The sequence below is a fragment of the Dipodomys merriami genome, unplaced genomic scaffold (genome assembly GCF_024711535.1).
Source record: "Dipodomys merriami isolate MVZ:Mamm:240054 unplaced genomic scaffold, mDipMer1.0.p SCAF_4, whole genome shotgun sequence".
Taxonomy (NCBI): domain Eukaryota; kingdom Metazoa; phylum Chordata; class Mammalia; order Rodentia; family Heteromyidae; genus Dipodomys; species Dipodomys merriami.
In genome coordinates, this window is record NW_027205603.1 from 83,072,929 (window position 1) to 83,080,386 (window position 7,458).

At 36.1% G+C, this 7,458-nt stretch overlaps 1 pseudogene; it reads right to left on the reverse strand.

Moving 5' to 3' along the window:
- Window positions 1–848: 848 nt before the first annotated feature.
- LOC138806391 (small nucleolar RNA SNORA51) lies at window positions 849–996 on the reverse strand (annotated as a pseudogene).
- Between the last annotated feature and the right edge of the window lie 6,462 nt (window positions 997–7,458).

Sequence of the window (7,458 nt, forward strand, 5' to 3'; positions counted from 1 at the left end):
TAAAACTTCAGATAATACATTTGCCTACATTTGTATGCGACCCCATATGTGTTTACTTGTACATTGCTACATTCATTCTAGTTTCCATTTCTGAGAGAAAACATGTGTAATTTTTCTTTCTGTGTCTGACTTACTTAACAGATTTTTTTTCAGGTCCATTCATTTCTTTGCAAATTGATCGATTCATCTCTTGAGGGACATCTGGTGTATAGAGCTTTAAAAAGTATAAGTGACCAGAAAAAATATTTAAACATCCAAATGAAAATTCTAGGTGAAAGAAATCGTAAAGTATAAAACTTAACAGTAGAGTTTTTTTTGCTTCTGTTTTAAGAGAGAATAATTTCTTGGTAGTAGCTCAGTCCACCTACAGCTAATAGTCATAACCTCTGAAAAAAATATTGGAAGCCACTATCAAATGTGGACTTTGGAGGTGAGATGATACTACTTAGAAGAAGAGATAGAGGGTGAATTCAGCTTTAGCCTGAGGCAGGCTCTAGGCCATTGCAAATGACTGAGGCTCTAAGAGAAAACACTGCATTTATTTTGTACACAATTGGAAAGCAAGTGGCATGATAAACATATCTGTCCTAAAGTGTGAAAGTAATCTCTGAAAGACAGGCACAGGAAATGAAACCAAGACAGGTAGTATTCTGTATATAAATGTTACCCAATCTGTATCCCTGAATTACTCGTGAACAGGACAGATAGCAAACGGCTGAAGTAGCCACCCCATATATTATGGATCCCATGCTACCATTTGCTTCAGATGCGACTGCTGAGACCACATACAGACCTGTAGATGAGAGAAACTTTGCCATTCACACAACTGGGCTTTCTAGGAGCTCATTGAAGTTTCCCTCAAGAAATCTAAAGATAGAGTGAGATTCTTTATTTAGGCACAGGCCTGGGCTGAGGTGTATATGGGGTAGGTTTACTCTGCCTCTTCTTTCTAGACAGTCAGTGTAAGAACACAGCCTGTGTAAGCACCCGGAGGCCAGTGAGATTCTTTATTATAAATGCTAATTAAAAGAACGGAGTCCTACTGACTGAGAAGCACATGGTTGACTTGAGTTTTATAAGCTGTCATAGTTGTAATTATAAGCAATTGAAATTTATGAAAGAAATTAAAAATGCAAATGGGACAATGCCAAGCTTACTATTGCTATGCATAGAAGGACTAATGGAATTAGTAAGATAATATGAATATAAAAAATATGGGTATTAGTGTCAATACCAGTGAAATGAAAAACTGTGTTGATTTCTAATAACAGTGTTTTATAGTATTTAGCAGATGCAATAATCATCTATCAGGAGATTAGAGGCACATTTTGTTATCAGTCAAACTCAAAATGTTGCTTAAAAGATCTGATGTGATCATTGGGTTTTCTTGGTTCTTGCTGTTATAATTACATTGAAAAGAATTTCAGACAGTAAGGAAACATGAATAAAATCAATTCTAGATTTGTGTTAACTTCTGACATTTGAACAATTGTTCATTCTCTAGTATGTACTAAAACTATGGAAACCATCCGTTATTTGAGAATTTGAATGGAAGTTTGTGATATTTCAAATATTGTTTTCTTCAGAATTTTTTTCAGAGTATCATTCAACCTTAGTAAAATTTCACTTATATTGTCTTCTTTATCTTCTCTTCTTTGACTTGCTGACACCTTTGATTGTTGTTTAAAACTTACCTGTGTAGTTTAAAATATATTACAGAGCAACAAGAGACTACCTATGTGAACACACACACACACACACACACACACACACACACACACACTTTTCTTCTAATTGAATGACTCTCAATAAGATCCCTTTCTTCCCTCCTTAAAAGTGTTTCTGTTAAAAAATAATAAGATTTTTTTTTCTCTCTAGTTCCATAAAAATAAATTGATGAGGTCTTTAAAATTCCTAGATTGTTACAATGAGCCAACCTGTATCCTTATTTCAGCGCTTTGTTATTTCCCTTCCCCTCCCCAAATTAGAAAAATGTATAAACAAGATGCAGGGAACCAGAATCAAATACACCATGGGGAAAGAACATACAAAAGAAACAAAAAAAATCACATAATACATTATAAATACATTAAAAACAACAGCAAGAAAGATAAAACCTCTTGTTTCCCTATCTCGGGGTTCATTTTGCTTAGCATCATCTTATATGGTCATATGTACATAGGTTTTGACCTCTTCTGCTTGTCCTACACATATACTAGTTATCACAAATAAGGGTAACCATGGGACCTGTGGTTCTTTGGGCCTGGCTTACTTCAGTTAATATAATTTTTTCCAAGTCTTTACAACTCCAGGGGAGGGGGAGGGAGGAGTTTGGGAGGTGAGGAGGGAAGGGATGGTAGGGGAAAAACAAAGGAGCAGGTAATGATGCTCAATAGGAAATGTACTTATCACCTTACTCGTGTAACTATAACCCCTCTGTACAGTATCTTTACAATAAAAATATATATACTAAAAAGAATTAAGTTAAAATAGATGTGAGATTGCAATTAAAGAAACTTGATATCTAAAACAAATCCTAGATAGTAAATGTTTTCACAATTTCACCAAATGTATATGAGATAATGCATATTAACTTGCTTAATACAGCCATTTCACAAGTAGTACATACCTTAAGACAATATGCTATATAAAATAAATATGTGCAATTTTTATTTGTCAATAAGATTTAAACTGGTAAAAGAAAAGAGACTGTCTGGATCTTCTGCCAATGCTGAAATTTAAGCTTTTCAACCCCATGTCTTGGTTTTTGTCCTCCACTAGGAGGTAATTAGGAGCCTGTCTATATTCCATTTCTTGCTCAGTCACTATGCTTACTTACTCTTTATGAAGGAGCCTTCAAGTCTGTTATGCAAATCTCAATCATTCTGATTTCTTAGCATTCCTTTTTCCTGATAAAAAGAAGTGTACCTGTGTATTATGCCTACCTGAGGGAAAAAGGCATAAACTTACAAAGCAATAGTAAGAATGCCTTGAAAGAAATAAAGCAAGTTAAGGGGACAAGGACATCATGGAACATACATAGAACAAGAATGCCAAAGAAATATCTTCATTTTTCATCATCCATGAATTGGTCAATCCACCTATCAATTCAACGGTTAATTCCTGAGCATCCCCTACATATGGCAGACACCATAATATATGATTACATGAAGATAAAGAAGTAATAGTATTTGTCCTCAATGTGGTCACATCTAGAATTTCATATTTTCAGTGGTCATGTAGTGATTCAAAATCAGAGCTCTGATTTGCTCTTTATGCTTGTCTACATTGAGAAATATTTTCTGATTTCATCATGAGTTTTAAGGAAGTTCTAGCTTCTGGAAAATGGAAGTCTTAACTTTATATTTGCTTTAAGTGATATTAACAGAGGTTAATAAGATGTTAGGGCACCTTGTACATCATTAAGTCAATACTTCATCTTGTGACAAGGAAACAAAATCTTAGAAAAGTGAAAAATAATTTGATCAAGCTAACTCACGCCAATGATGTTGAGAGCTAAAGTGTTGGAGTCCTGAGTTTGAGCCAAGGTTGATATTGGTTTGTCAAGTATTTCTCAGAGGATTGTCATGGAAACTCCATGAGTTTCTTGCTTAAGAATTAACTTCATGGGCTGGGAAGGTGGCTCAGTGGTACAGTGCTTGCCTTGCATGCTCGAAGCCCTGGGTTCGATTCCTCAGCACCTCATAAGCAAAAAGACAAAAGCTGGAAGTGGTGCTGTGGCTCAAGTGGTAGAGCGCTAGCCTTGAGCTGAAGAGCTGAGGGACACGCCCAGGCCCAGAGTTCAGGCCCCACGACCGGACCCTCCCCCCCCCCAAAAAAGAATTAACTTCATTTCTTATCAATGCTTGATAAGAAATGTATTCATTATGTTGCCCATGTAATCGTAACCCCTCTGTGCAGTATTTTCACAATAAAAACAAGATGAAGGAAACCGGAATCAAATACAGTGAAAAAAAAAAAAAGAATTAACTTCACCAATCCAGACGAATCTCTTGGAGAAGGAGTTCACATTTCATTATAGAATCAGATAGCCCATGTTTATTACTTGTTCATGCATGAAGGAGTAATGTACTAGATTCTCCAGGAAGCCCTGAATATTTTACAGTGTATAATTTGAGAATAACACCTTTCACTAATAATAGCATATGTCTTATTAGTCACCCCTGCAAACTGACTACTGGTAAAGCTACCAGCAATTTACTCTGTGGTTTCTAGCGGCAATCTCAGAGTCGTCATTGAGCAATGAAGTTCTGTTTCTTACTCGTGTAATGTCTGCAGTGGGTCTGGTCCTCTTCGCATGATGATACTTAGCAAGTTGAGGCTCAGCATCCAAGTGACACTGAGCTCAATCCAGCTGAGCAGGAGGTGCTGGAGACTGAGACATCAGCAACTAAATATTTCCACACAGAGATACTAACCATCATTTTCATTTACATTACCCTGGCCAGGTTATTATATAGCCACATGAAGAACATGCTTGAAACAACAGTAGCAGTTTGCCATAGTCAACCTTACTTAATGAAGAAATGGATATATCTCTTAAAAAGAATAATTACTGAAATTAGTTTACATTTCTAACCCTACTAAGGAAAAACATAATTATTTTTTAAAAAACCATATAAGCCAAAAACAAACTCAAAGCCAATTAGTCAACCTAAGGTTGTTACAGTTCTTACTCTGGGCCATGCACCGTATAATGGGCTTTTCCATTGTTATGGAAGGAAACACATATGACATCTTAAAAGGTTAGTGCTATTTTTACCATTTTGTAATTTAACAAACTGAGGTTCTATGATTTCCTCAAGTTGTGATAACTAGGTCAATAATAGGATTTTTTTAAAGCTTAAAAGAAAATGGAAACAATCAGTAACAAAACCAAACTACACAAAACCTACAGAAAACAAAAGAAAGCATATAAGCTTTAAAGAAAACAAAATCTATCAGTAACAAAACCAAACCAGACTAGCCTTCCCCAATAATTCATGTAATAATGTTCAAAAAATTTAAACCTGTTAACAAATAGCAGTTACACAGGTAAAGAGTAGTCACTTGCATTTTATGCCTAAGAGAAAATTTCTGTTTGACTTTCTCAAATGACCAGGAATGCTAAAAACAATCTAAATTCTAATACTTTTCATAACATTGATTGCTGTTCTTTCTTTTTTATTTTTCTATAATTCTTGTCTTGGCTTTACAAATGTCCACCATCTTTACCCTAAACTATTATTAGTACCATGTTGAGAGTAAGAATCATATCTACTTTTATCTTGTGTTCCCATCAATAATGAATAAAGTTCTTGGCACATAGAGAATGCCTCATCAATTTATTTTTAAAGGACTATCATTGTTGCTTTAAGGGGAGAAAATAGCATTGTAAGGATATTGAAATGACTGATAGGGCACATTTGGGTGTTCCCTCTTTGTTTTTGAAGTATGTTTCCAAGAATTTTAAATGGTCTCTCTTGGCATGATACTTATTGTTTGTTAATCACAAAAAACATAGAGAAGGAGCTGGGAGCTGGGGAAAATTTTACCATGGAAATACCCAGCTTGAGCCATGTAGTACTTAATTTTCATCTTGGTGGATGTGAGAGCATTGAGGTTGGGCTAACATTTGCATTGGGTGTCAGGTTTGTTAGACAAACCAGCATTTCATCCTGACATTCTTCAAGTCAGATTTAGCAGACTGAAACTTTAGGTAGATACTGCCAAAAAAATATCATGAAACCTAAAGGCTCAGACCGTCTTCAAGAAAGGACAAATAGGAACAATAATTAATTTCCTGGAAGGTCACGTACCTTGAAGAGTAAGAATGATGCAGCGCCCTGAAAATTCTGACAAGTGGCTGTCCTCCAGAGAGCCCCAAAGCATTCCTAACAAATGTTTGATTGATTGTGCTGCTCAGAACACTGCTTGCTTTGGAAATTTTCATAGGAAGTAATATTACCTCCAAATACTTTTTCCTATTTTCAGTTGATGTAGATAATGAAGAATAATGCAGATGTTTTGTATATGCAAGAGAAAGTAAGTTCTAGAGTAAGAGCTTGTCCAGGGAAGTTACCATAATTAGGATTCACCCAAAATGTCCTACTGTAGACAATGTCTTCATTGTCTACTCATTCATTGGATCTACAGATAGGTCTCATCTTTAAAAAAAATGGGATGGGAAGGGGAAACAATGCTTGATAAGAAATGTACTCGTTATCTTGCCCATGTAATTGTAACTCCTCTGTACGGTATTCTCACAATAAAAAAATTTCTTCTCTCTAAGCTTAAGTGACCACTTCTTTCTGTATAGAATGATGTCATCCTTTCTTCAATTTCCTAACTCCCTGCACTGGCATGATTTCACCCAATGCTAAGTAGGAGATTTCTCCTTAGTCTTGACCCCATGAGTATATTTGGTATTAAAAGACAGCCAAATTGACTTGAGTGTCATATTTGCTTGTTTTGAAGTATAAATGATTGAAAACAATGTTACAAAGTTAGAACAGGTAAAAATATAAGGAATATATACAAGGACTTAGTGACTAGTTTTGCAAAAACAATGACTTGTTATATGGACCTACAAAAGTCCAATTGGTTAGAATAAGAACATGGTATATCTACTTCAACTTTGCATTCTCTTCTGTAGTCACCTTGGATTCCAGAAGTAAAAAGTCAAATAGATAAACATCTTCTGACAAGAGTCTATTCTATTCTGTGTATCAATGACATTGGCTAATCTTTTGTGAGTGTGTTGGTAGCAGGGCTTGAACTCAAGGCCTGGGTGCTTTCCTTTCCCATAGCTTTATTCATCAAAGCTAGCCCTCTACTACTTGGACCCCAACTCTATTTCTGTACTTATGCAATTAACTGGAGATAAGAGACTCACCAATGTTTTTTCCCATGCTGGCTTCAAACCATGATCTTCCTACCTCAGCCTCTTGAGTAACTAGGATTACAAATGTGAGCCACTGCTGCAGAGCTTTCCCTGTTAATCCTGAAACAGGGATCAAGCAGACAATGGTGTGACAATGACTAATGAACTACACATGATTTTTGTCCCATTTCTCTGAGAACTCAAAGGTGAGCTTGAAAGACAGTGAGAGGGAGGTGAGACAGACCCAAATCTTCTTGGGTTGTGAAAACCTGAGTAGAAAGGAACTGATGTCTTCCCCTTGCCAACATGTATCTTCTGTGCTGTGGCCTCAGATGTTTAGAATTTATTGGGAATAAAATATGTGTCTGGTCTGGGGGTAGCCCCTAAGTATTCTGTTTCAGATTGCTGTAAATGGGATGTCACATAAGACACACTCTTGGGAAGTTGTGCTTCTGCGGCTATCAAGATAGAAGGATCTATCTTCTTTGTACCCTAAGGTGAAGTAAACAAGTCAGAAAAGATGTTCCCTTAGTGCAACACCTTTTTAACTGCTCTTAAGAACACAGGGCCTTGAG